We start from the raw sequence: 12,707 nt of genomic DNA, 5'->3' as shown, positions 1-12,707 counted from the left end.
TCCAGGATGTCCGTACAGGAACACGTTCCCAGAGTATGCTGCAGTATGCTTTGCTGCAGCCGTCCCACCTGCCTGTGGAACACAGGTGGAACGGCTGCAGCATATGTTTGACGCAGGTGCGTCGGACGGCGATTATATTACCGCAGTATATCGCCTCGTGCTACAGCAAGTGTCACGGACTCTTCTGTACACACAGTCGTTGCCATTATGAGCCGCCAATAATGAGCAAAAATGCACACGTTAACTTCCAACCAATCAGCTGAGGTGAAGTCAAAAGAAGGCTCGCTGCCATCTACTCAGTATTGCGAGCGAAGCATAACTACACTATAATTTTATTTGCATGAAAGTGCAACGACACAAGTGATTTTCCCCCTACCACTTATCTGTGTCTCATCAAAAAAAAAAAAAGAAGAAAACATCCTATTGTTTAACGCCCTGAAACTGCACATTGGGAATGATAGGACATCGTATATTAGAGGGATGTGCAGGTCAATTAGACCACGTTTTTTTTAATGTTTCGTCAGTAAAGAACAACATTATTTTGGCCACTACAGTGAGAGTTAGCGCAACCGCATAGACGCAACATGTGTTACACTCGTGGGTTTGACGTCTCACAACAAATGCTACGCACGTTTGTTCCTTTAATGAGAAGAAGTGTAGAAATGGCAGAAACAGAGAGTCCCCAAATGTTGCGCTGCTCTGCAATGCATGGTTTTCCCCCTCCCCCTCCGTTCCACGCCCACCCAATTCAAAAGGCGTTGCTTTTCGCGGCAGGCGCGCACGAAACCCATTGCGTAAACGGAACATTTTCTTTTTCATCGAAGCACCCGAGCACAATGCGTTTTTCGTGACGCCGTTCATCATTTTCTTTGGCCCGTTTAACGATGCACCCAGTGGCCATGGCACGTAACGCGAGCGTCTGCTTATTGTTCTTGAGTGAAGCGGGGCGTCGTTTCGACAAAGGAGGCAAATGAATATAAACAAAAGGGCGGCGGCAGCATCGGCTAGTGCAAAATTCGATCAGCCCGTTCCTAGGGGTCTTGCCCTCATGCAGCCTTCTTCCTGCTTTGCGCGATTGCGGACAGACGCATCAGCGCATGCTCTGCAGTGCGCGGCACTAGGTCAAGTACACAGTTCACCGGCTTGCTCTTCCAGAGCGCAGTCTCCGGCGTTGACGCTTCGTGAAGACGCGTTCGAGAAGACTTTGCTCAATGAGAAAGAGTGAAAATTTTGTGCGTGCGCTGGCAAGCAGGAAAAGAAATTAAAGCGCGCGCGTACATCACGATTTCGGATCAGGCTTAAGCGCGAGCACCTTTACTATACCATGAAGCACTTATAACGACATAGTGAACTGGTAGGATTTAACGTCCAATGGGAGTGCGGGGTCTGTGAGAAGGCGTCCTATTGGCCGGGTTCGTGTTATATTGGTACCCTGATATTTTTTTTTTATAAGCATACCCAACGATAATCCGGGACTCTTCAACACGCGCCCAAATCTAAGTACACTTGCACTCCAGCGGTAAGTCACCACGAGAATGCAGCTATGAGAGCTGGATATCCGATCCACGAGAGCCGCTGAACCACCCGAGGAGTGTCATTAGACACTCCTCGGGTGGTTCTATCATTCTATATGGTTATAAGACACTTAATATAACAACATGATTACTTGATGTCGGGATATACGGGGCCTTTTTATAATATATATCTATAGGATCAGCAGCTCAATAGAGCAGACGCGAATTATCATAGTGACAGTTCGCCTGCGCGAATACGTGTTGAGAAGTGCTATGAAACCAAGAGCCTCCGGATAGTCGAGAGGTCAGCCACTGTCAAGAGGACGTTAATCATTCACTCACTCTAATGCGATCCAGAGCGTCACGTCGCGTTCTTGGACGACACCGGTGACCTGGCCTCTGGCATAACTCAGTGGACGGTGCTAACGACGACCGTTCAAATGATGTCACCAATGAGGTAGCACGTTTGCGGGCTAATCCCCTTTGTCTGTGAACCAGTGGAGTGAAGGTAAACAACACGAATCTGTGCCAGCTGCTCCTATAATAAAATCAATGGTTCCTTACGTCTCGAAGCTACAACGTGGCTATGTCAGATGCCGTATATGGTGGGGGGCTATGAATTAACTTTGACCACTTGGGGTTCTTGAACGTGTATAAACAAGAGCGTTTATGCATTACGTCCCTTCGTACTAATGCGGCCGTCGAAGTCATAATTAGCACCCGCGACCTCGTGTTCTAGTCCGCATAAAGTTGTCTCCACTGAGCCGCCACGCCGGGCAAAACCTATAACGTTGCGCATTTGACGGAAATCTTACTTATTGTATCTGAAATTAACTTTGACTTTCGAATTGAAGGTGGAATTTTCATTCATTGAATGACGCTTCAGATTCCTCTACCAAGCCGGAATATTTTGTGAGGATGTTGATGCTTTAAGTGGGCGATATCAAGTAACAAGTAACTTGATATCAAGTAACGATATCAAGTATCAAGCAACATGTAATGAGGAGGGAGGATAACCGATGGTCATTAAGGGTTACGGACTGGATCCCAAGGGAAGGGAAGCGCAGCAGGGGGAGGCAGAAAGTTAGGTGGGCGGATGAGATTAAGAAGTTTGCAGGGACGGCATGGCCACAATTATTACATGACCGTGGTTGTTGGAGAAGTATGGGAGAGGCCTTTGCCCTGCGGTGGGCGTAACCAGGCTGATGATGATGATGATCAAGTATAGTCGACTTAACGCGTTCGCCACACAGTGACATTAAGAACGTTGAATTGAAATATGATCACGAGGTTGCAGGCTGACGTGAATATTGAATGCAGAATATGAGGGACAGCTTCCATTAATAGCCTCCCCTAGATACTCCGGGGAGGAAATGTCTGGTCGCGAAGTGCCTTCCTGATCACGCGAAGAGAGTCATAAAGACAAGTGGAATGAATAATTAATAACGTGGCGTTCTCAGATTATTTTTAATATGTAAAACACCAGTACGTCTTCCTCTGCAGCTTGCTACGGCGTAAGCAACATTCAAGTGAATTAATGCAAAAAAAAAAGCAGAGAGACAGAGGAAGAGAGAGAGAGAGATAATGCGTAGAATTGAGAACGACATGTCAACAGTCACAATTCAACTTCAAGCTGTCAGCAGCGGTGCTTGTTCGGCTGTGTTGAAAAATGTGGGGATTGTATATGTTTGCCAAGTGATGGAAACGAAAAGCATGGAGCGTTCATATTTCAGTTTAGTTTGTTTACCCTGTGGAGGAATCAATGCTGAATATATATAGACACGTCTTACACTGAAAACGATTATTCAGTTTACAAAATTGGTATGCCTCGTTCTGTTGCAGATGTGCCTTCGAATGTCGTTATATTATAGTTTTTTGCTATCAATGCAGCAAATTATATGATAATTGACGATGTGGTCGCTTTATAATGGTGCTTATGCTCTTGACGTCAACTTGAGTAAATAACTTCGAGTTTGTACCGAAGTGAACTGCAATCGTTCAAAACGAAGAGAAGTGCTGAGTTGGCCGGATTGCACTTCGGAGGCACGAGCTCGCTTGAGCTGTCCTGCCAAGTTGTCATGTGCAGGGTGTGTGCATTAATTGCAAGCGGCGTGGCCCCGTTGCACGCTAATTATACGTTACGCAACGGTTGCGAAAGCTGCCCGGAATACGGAAATCTGTTGTGATTGAATGTCAGCTCTCATATTCTTTGCAATGCATGAGCAGTCTCTTTGGACGTCGACACGTCTTGGCTGTGAATAGTGGCCCAACCCCTCAATTATCGCTAACCTAGGTGTGATTCTTAACCTTGCGATCAACACTATACCACTGTCAGCCATAGAAAAGAACTGCTTACAGACATAACTTCATTTTGTGCTGCACGCATGTGCTCTACGTACGTGCCAAAAGATAAAATAAAGGTAATTTGGTGAGTAGCGGCTGCAGCTGCTCATGCACCACACAGTGGGTTTTCTACAGTGATGCTTAACATAAGTAGAAGAAGATTTAAACTGAAAGAAAAAAATCAATTCGAATTAACGTGCGCAAACATGTGAAAAAGCAGCAATACGATTGCAGTTAGCAGGAAAATTTCGTTGCCCTTAGCATGTGGAGCAATTAATTAAATCTCATTTATTTATTTATTTATTATTTTATTTTATTTTATTGTACCTTCAAGACCGAAGTATTACAGAGGGGAGTGGGTAAAAACATACACAAGCAAATAACGAACCAGCAAAATGATTTAGTTATTACAGCAAAATAGATTAGTTAGTTGTATCAGGCAGTGATGATGTTTGATAAGGCCGAACGAAACTTTGAGTTGTCCTTGATTGCGACAACTGCGCCGGGAAGGCGGTTCCATGGTTCCATTCCTGAGCGGTCCTAGGAATAAATGGTTCGTTACAGGTTCTGGTGCGGCTTTGAATGATTCCAACCTTATCGCTATGATCAATGCGAGAGGAAATGTAGGTAGGAGTTTATGTAAGATTATCGTGCAGGTAGGAATTGTGGAAATATAGTTTATGTAATAAAGTAAGGCGAAAGCACTTACGCCGAGCTGAGAGAGGAGCAAGCAGAAAAGAGTTTTTCATGGCAGTTACGCTTGAGGTGCGGCTGTAATTGCTATGAATGAAACGTGGGGCAATGTTTTGGATTAGTTCAAGTGATTGAATAAGGGTTTCGAGATGCCGGTTACCTACATTGGGGCGTACCAGGATGCTGGGGCTTTTTGAACGCGGTCTGTTCTCAAAATTCTAAAGGGATGAAAGGGAATGCAGGTATAGCGCATGAAACTGGGGGTTCTCTCCAATTACATACGCAACAATTTCGTTAACGTTCACGGTCGCTCCACTTCCAAAGAACATGCACCGCCGGTAGCAACAACGAAAGGCGCAAAGCACACTCACAACACATTCCATCTATGTACTCTAATAACCCTATTTACAATACGTACTACACGGACACAGCAGCGTATTCAGGGGCGACCGCCCTCGCTCACGCGGTGCGAGGGTGATTCGGGGTAGACCTGCCGCATGCTTCTCAAGGGGCACGTGACTGCAGCTAGCCTTGCGAAAATCCCCAAATTGTTCAACCACCATCATCGCCTACTCTGGTGCCCGGGACACGCGGGATACAAGGGAACGAACAGGCTAAGACGTTAGCTCGAGGGTCTACAAACTGTGCGATCGCGTCTCTCGCACTATACCTAACAAAATCCCATCAATTCAAATGCCAAAGAGATCCTTGGTTATCAGCGCAGAGTCCGCAGGAAATACCCCCCGCGTCACCCACAACTTAACGGGGAAGAGGCTGCCGATTGGCGCACACTACAGACCTGAGTACTCACCCCTCTAAAAATGCTAAACGCCGCGTATCCCACTCGCTATAGGGTCAACTTCCCTTGGTGCCGTGGCATACCCACCCTAATACATGTAACCTGGGAGTGCACTAAGCAGCCTCCTAGGCCAAATAGCAATAACACAATGGAACAATGGGAGGCACAGCTCACCCGTTCCTACTGGGTAGGACAAAAGTCCTTAATCAGCCAGGTCAGGCAGGCGGCAGAGGCCAGTGTGTCACTGGACTGAGCGGCTCCGACCACCCTGTACAACATGATTACTCACATCACTGTAAACCTATAGGAAAAAAGAAAAGTATCTGAATAATTGCATTCATATAATGTGCTAATTGATTTCGCTTCTATTCGTTCTCAAGTCCTACTTCTGCAATCAACTACTAGAAGCGGTTCTCGAAGTAGTCGAGGGATACATAGGCCATCACGGTGGTCACTCTGGCACAGCTACGTCCGCGTGACTGTTGTTCATGATACCGCAATTACCTGATACGCCGCCAATGAATTTATGACCACGTGATTTCAAATGTGCTTTGTCTCAGAGGCAATATATTCCTGATATTCAATGTACAAGGAATTGAAAATTAATTTTGCTTCTATTTTACTCTAATGAAGATCATCCATGTGAGTGGTAACTACTGTATAAAAATTCGGGGGCAACGCGAATGACTGTGAGTTCCGCAGTTACCGATGAGGTGAGACAAGATGTCATAACTTTTTTGATTAAGGAGGTCGCTATAATGGCCACTTGGCTTGATGACATGTGTGAAGAAACTGAGCGACCAATGTAGACTGTTCTTCTCCTAAAAGAGCAGAAGTGGCGGCGTGTCTTATTTGGGTACTCATGGTATTCGAAGGTTTTTCATGTCGGGAAGGGAAAATTACAATCGATGTGCATGCAAGTAGCACAACGCGGCGATAGTTTTATACTGAACGTACGAGGTTCGAAGACAAGCCGGCATTTTTAAGAGCAGGTTGCAGTCACGTACCGGCAACAAACACGATAGTTTGAACGAAGCCGGTTCGACCTATAATGTCTCTGGCCACCTTGTGAGCGTCGGTTCTGCAGCATCCGTATAAATCAGTTCTTCATCATACGTGACAAAAACAGTCGTCACTGAGAGCTAACGGCCTCGAAATTTCAAGACGCTCCCTGGAGACCTGTATCAGAACTTGCCGTGGCGCAAGGTGATTACCTTGCTAGTTTTTTCCTGGATAGGTCAGCTATACCATTGGAAGTACAAGAACAACGCATCCAGCCAATCAGCGCACCCCATCATTTCTCACCGAGAAACTGGAACACGGGGAAATCGTACTTGGCGTCTGGTTTATCCAATCAGAATGGGGTCTCCAGGACTAGCCACCTTCAGAGTCGACACCGAGAACATGGTGTACTTCTTTCTCTTACCGAATAACGACACATCTGACGCCTATTCCATGCGGCGTCACTGCCTCGCGAGCGAACGTCACTAGGAATAGTTAAAAAAAGAAGCCGCCTTGTCTCGTTTAAGAAGGTAAGACCACGTTAGCGCCACCAGCATGCGTGTACGCATGTAGGAGAACTTGACCTGGACATTCCAGCCATATATAGGCATTCAGCATTTCCTGGACCTAGAAAGCAAATGTGTGTGCGCGTACTCATAGTCGCGGGCCGCGCTACGCCGGTCATCTGCCGTATATATATATATATATATATATATATATATATATATATTCTCTTCCCACAACATATATATATATATATATATATATATATATATATATATATATATATATATATATATATATATATATATATATATATATATATATATATATTCTCTTCCCACAACCACCATAGACGGTTCGGCGATGGCCGTTTCCCTACGCGCATATGCCTGCATACGGGAAGTCCGCGATCGACGTAGTGTGAGCGCGCCCCCTCTTCGGCGGATGCAACGAGCGGCTTGAGCCTGGCGCGCGCTTTGATGGACAAGCCAGGTCAGCTGGCGGGCGGAGGCAGACATTGATCTCGCGGGCGGCCTGTCGAGCGCCAAGGCCTCGCCGCGAGGGAGCAGTTCGATTAGACGGCGGCTCTGGGCGATCGCCTCTGGCCGCGGTTGCCGTACGAACAGAATAAAAAACGTCAAGACAAGGCGAGATAAGGAAGGCGGCGAGAAAGCGTGGAAAAGGAATGCTCGCCACCTTACAGCATTGCGTCCTGGACGGCTCAGCCGAGGATGACGGCAAGAAAACGAATGCCTTCGCTTCGGGGTGTACCATGGGAAACGCTCTGCTCTGGCGGTGGGCAATCACCCTTCGGGAGCCAGTTTTTGGACTTGGCTCTCTTCCTCTTTCGTTTCTTTTTTTTTGCCTTCTTTTGTTGCTCGATGATCTGTTCTTGGCGCTTTGGTACCTCGCACCTGACGCCTGCAAGGGCCCCTATGGATACCACGTGATCGCGAGAACTCTGCGGAGGCAGGGAGTGCACCGCCCGAGAGCTTGCGGTGCGTGGCCTTGGATGTAGGCGGAGAATTGTCTTAGACCGTCAGCTGACGAGTGCAAGTGCGTGGAACGAATGAAAGGCATCACCTCTGCACGCGTGCACCCGGACGCGAGAACGTTTTTTTTTTCTTGTTATCTTTGTCCAGCGTGCTTGGCCTGTCCTCATGTAGACGAGGTGCGAAAATCGCCGCGAGCGTGCTATAGAATCCATGACACCTGCGATCTCTCCGATCCGCTCCTTGCGTTAGAAATAACCAGCGCAGGTCGCTTTAATTAAGCTCAAGTATTAGCTACGAAACAATTAGCCACCGTCGTCTGTAGAGACGGCGGGGAAACACGAGCTTTTGTCGCAAGGTAGGTGGTTAGTGCTGAACAAGAGGTCAGCCATGAAGGATTCTTCGATAATTGTTGTTTGCTTTGGGCGAAGAATGTGATACTGAAAGGCACACAATTGTGTCAGCCCTCAATGCCAAGCGCTTGTTAGGCATCTTTATCCATTTATTTTCCAAATTTGCCAAGTTATTACCTATAGAAAATTGTGCAAATTTTTCTTCCTGTTTTTATTTCTCTTAAACCATAGCTAGTATTAACAGAAAAGATTTTATGCTAGAATTGTTCACAAGAGCAAATTATAGCAAACCCTGACGCCGAATATTGGCAAAGGCAGCCGGCCAATTCCAATGAAAGCTTTGCGAATTCGGGTCCCCATTTATTTCATAAAATATTCCCGGTTAAAGAAATACATACATATGCAAAAATAATTTTTTTAGTTTTCTCTGAACACACACGCAAGCTTTGTATACAACCACTTAACTCTTCATAACGAGCTGTGAAGAATATAAGTCGACAAGGAAAAGGCTCTTTGCTTACGCGCTTGGAGTACGATATATGTGACTGGCAAACACTTGACTGCAGGACCTGACATGCTGAGCAGCGCGGGTGGTTTTCAATCGCTGACGAAACATGTCGCGGCCCGGACGCATAGGACTTGCCTTTGGAGATGTTGACGCCAACATCGAGGACCAACATCAATCTGGGCATGGCGGGTTGCACGGACTTAGTATGACATTAATATATATCATGGCTAGGCGAAGTAGAAAGCGAGAACTACTAAAGAAGTCGCTTTCAAAATGTTTTATTGATAGCTTTGCAAACTGGGAAGAAAAAAAATATGACAGACTGTCTGTATGTAACAGCGTCACTCAGAATAAATGCTCTGCGCGATATATCAACGCTATCCGGCGCTAGTCGAGTTCTACCGTTTCTGGCTGAGAAGCTTCAAACAATAGCGCTGTATAGGATGGATCCAGAAAGGTCGCACAGAAGGTGTCAACAGGATATGAGGTTGACCGTTTCGCGCAGTTTAACTTCGCTGCCACAACAAAGCGGTCACTGTGTCCAAACGCATGCTCAGGCTCACGCCTGATCATGTCGGCTGACGTATAAAAAATTTTCCCGAGTTCGACTTACAATTTTTCAATGACAAAAAAAATATGCATATCCAGCATAAGCGTCATATGCTGGAGTGAAGTGAAACTTTCATGAAGTAGTTCTTGAAATGCTAAACTTGCCCAGCTCATTGCTGCGTCGCTGACGTAAAGGAAACAGGTGTGCTCATGCGCTCTCTTGTGCCCGCACTACACAATGCAACACATCTGGAATTGGCTTGTGCGTCTTAATTTGTCCTTATTTATTTCAAATGTACCGCTCGTTTCCTGGCCGATCCCAGGCTGTGGGTATGTGCTATAATACTGAAATTTCATTCATCATCAACACGCGGAGATAATCTCAAGGAACTATAGTTGGCATTGGCACGATATGTACTCCCCGCTTCTTGGCCAATCCCACGTCGTGGGTATGCGCCATTATGTGCATATCACCATCATCTCAATAAACACGTGGACACGCTTCTTGGCCGATTGCCCTTTGTGGGTACGCGCCATAGTATGGAAATAATCATCGTAATGAATGAGCAGACACGCTTCTTGGCTAATCTCCCGTCGTGGGTATGTGCATGGGCCATAGCATGGAAATCATAATCACAATCAACACGTGGCGACCACCTGAAAGAGCTGGTTAGTGTTGGCACGAGAGCGTGAGTCAACAAGCGAGAGTGTATGTACGAGTGTACGAGCGACAGCAAGAGTGTACGTACGACTGACCACCACGAGACGGCGCTTCTCTTTTTCTTTTTTTAAGAGTGAAAAGGAACTTACTCGGCTAGAACCCGACCAATGATCGACCGACTTACCGACTCAAGTGAAACCATGGAATAGTAGGCAAAAAATTGTTGTAAGTTATGTTTCCTTGTGTAACCAGATATAACTACTCAGGTCTAGTGTCTGCCCATTTATTTTTTGTGTAATCAGATATAAGAACAATTACATGCTCAGGTTTAGTGTGCGCCCATTGCCTTCTCCACTCTGCAACACGACTTACAAGGCAACTGTTAGTTCTGCAGCGCTGTTGGTGACTGAGGACGCATCACAATAAAAGGAAACCCCGTAGCTGTTTAGCACGGGCATCTTCCTATCTTTATGTGTACATCTACAGACACAACCACGGCCACAGCCACACTCTACCAGGCACTCGCAGGCCACAATGCTCTTCGGGAGTCGACGTACCAGGAGATACGTCTAACGATGTGTTAGAGTCTCTAATTTCAGCAAGGCGGCTGCAATCATTCTAACCAATCCGTGGAATGATATAGAGAAAGAGCAGAGAAAGAACAGTGAGGACAACCAGGCGACGCATCCGGTTTGCTACCCTGCACTGGCGAAACGGGATTAATAGACGAAGCGAGAGAAATAATGCCAGAGAAACAACTCCACTTGCACCCATGTGTGAAGGCGCGCACACTAAGCATGTAAATGTGGCGTGCTAAGTTAGTAGGGGACACTCGGGCACACACGGGCACACTCGTCCGGAGCTATCTTCAGTTATTGCTTGTCTATAGTTTGGTCACGGCATTTTCATCGTAGAAGCAGCCAGCCTTATGGGTAGCCCCGAGGAACTGGACAGGGAGGCTCGGGTTCAGGATTAATGTCATTTTCTAGCCTTTTGTTCCCTTTCGTTTAATGGTATTCGCTAACTATGCGGTCACAGGCCGTCGCTCTGTGCGTGTGAGTGGCTCATTGGTGATCAAGTCCACGATGGAGTCAGCGGTGGGCAATTAAATCCTTCCATTGGCTTGTTCGTACCGGAAATCTGTAGTGACAGTCAGGCAAGCGCAGTTGACCTGAGCCACCAGGTTATCTCTCTTCCGCAACCAAACTTCTTTTCTATTGTTTTTATGGTGTCGGTGCTCTCCGTCCTCACCACCGTACGCTACGCCGCGCGTGTCGTCCCAACAGTATGTTTACCTAGGTCCCCCAATGATCTTCCACCGCAATTCACGGATGTCGTGAACTTCCACCGGCTCCTACCCTAACGTATCAGGCCTCACGAAAAACAAAAGGTTCGTGTGTCGAAAGGCTACCCTGGCGAATTGCAATGGCTCAGAGTAAAATTTATTGCGCTCTACGCCGACACGGGAACGAACAGGCAGCTGATGCTACTCTCGATAACGACAGCTGCGCCGAGATGAATTGGTCATGCCGGCTATCTCGTGCAGGACTCAAGTCGCATTTATCAAAGTGAAGGAGGGGGCAGGGGGCAGTGCGCCAGCACAATAGTCTTTGTGTTGAAAAAATTGCCCTTTAAGTTACACACTGTCACTTATGGCTTTTAAAGCAGATACCAGTTGTTACGAACTTCAACCGCTGCACCACGATAACGGCTTTGTGGTCCCGTAGCGCTCGTCACCCGTTTCGTGACAGAGCGTTGGTAGCGAAGACTCCGAGCCTGGCGTCGATGAGAATAACAAAAGGGACTTTATACATTATATACAGGTTATCATACAGGACATGAACGGGTCGGCACTGGGGCCGAGTGCTCACAACAAACGCGACTGTTCTCGCACGACGACGTCCGGCGAAAACGCGTTACACATCTCACCCCAGTCGGGAGCGACCCTCTCTCCAGGTGGGGTCGGCGGATCCTGTTTTCGAGCGGCGTGTCACTGCTTTTATAATCCCCGAGGCCCATTGTCACTCAAACGGCCCAATACAAAGCCAGCACACGACGGTCGTCCGAGGGGTCCAACCAGCGACCGCGCTGGCCACCCGGTTCAAAGTTCGCGCGCGCGGTGGCCTCCAGGCAAGGGAGGTGCGGCGCCGGGCTGTCGGGCACACGCGAACACGTTTAAACACGCTGCTTCGCCGAGGCTTCTCCCGCACGAAGGCGCAGCATCTTGAGTTGTGAAGGGAGAATTGTGGCGCTCGCAGGATAGATTCTGCATCTTGCAGATTCGGAATCCGGGCTTGTGGTAATGGCACAACAGCATCCCCGCCCTCAGATAAGGCGCCGGGAAGACGAGCTGCCTCCACGTGGCTCGGATGCCAGGCGCGCACGTTCGTCCGGCTCGTCCAAGTTCACGTCCAGTGTCGGGACGCCAGGTAACATCACGTGCCCAGGTCCGACTCGCCAGGACAGGAGCTCTGCTCACCACGTCGTCGCCAAGGCACCTTGACCAGCTCCGCTCGGGTCGTTCCTAAGACCTTGCTTCTCGCCACTGGTCCCGCTTGGTCGTTCTGCAGCTTGCAAAATCGACCGGCAAAAGGCAACACCCAACACGAACAAGTGCCCTCTGTCTCCCGTCAAACACCAGACAAAGCCATAATTCAAATCAACCTAACTAAATTGTTTTCCCCTTTTCTCTCCCGCTGCAACAAGAGGCAGGTGTACGATCTAGCACACAAGGCTTAAACAATCAGTTTTCAAATCATCAACACAACAAAATAGAAACAATTAATAAT

At 47.5% G+C, this 12,707-nt stretch overlaps 2 protein-coding genes across 6 annotated transcripts in view; one reads left to right on the top strand and one right to left on the bottom strand.

Annotated features, from left to right (window-relative positions):
• Positions 1–12,707, top strand: part of LOC135898757 (salivary peroxidase/catechol oxidase-like) — a 133,794-nt gene that overhangs the window by 28,329 nt on the left and 92,758 nt on the right. The window lies entirely within an intron of this gene.
• The window catches only part of LOC135898758 (uncharacterized), a 139,783-nt gene that overhangs the window by 120,370 nt on the left and 6,706 nt on the right, over positions 1–12,707 (bottom strand). The window lies entirely within an intron of this gene.

This window comes from Dermacentor albipictus, chromosome 3 (assembly GCF_038994185.2).
Source record: "Dermacentor albipictus isolate Rhodes 1998 colony chromosome 3, USDA_Dalb.pri_finalv2, whole genome shotgun sequence".
Lineage (NCBI taxonomy): Eukaryota > Metazoa > Arthropoda > Arachnida > Ixodida > Ixodidae > Dermacentor > Dermacentor albipictus.
The sequence above is the reverse complement of the archived record's forward strand: the minus strand, read 5'-3'. Positions and strand labels throughout refer to the sequence as shown.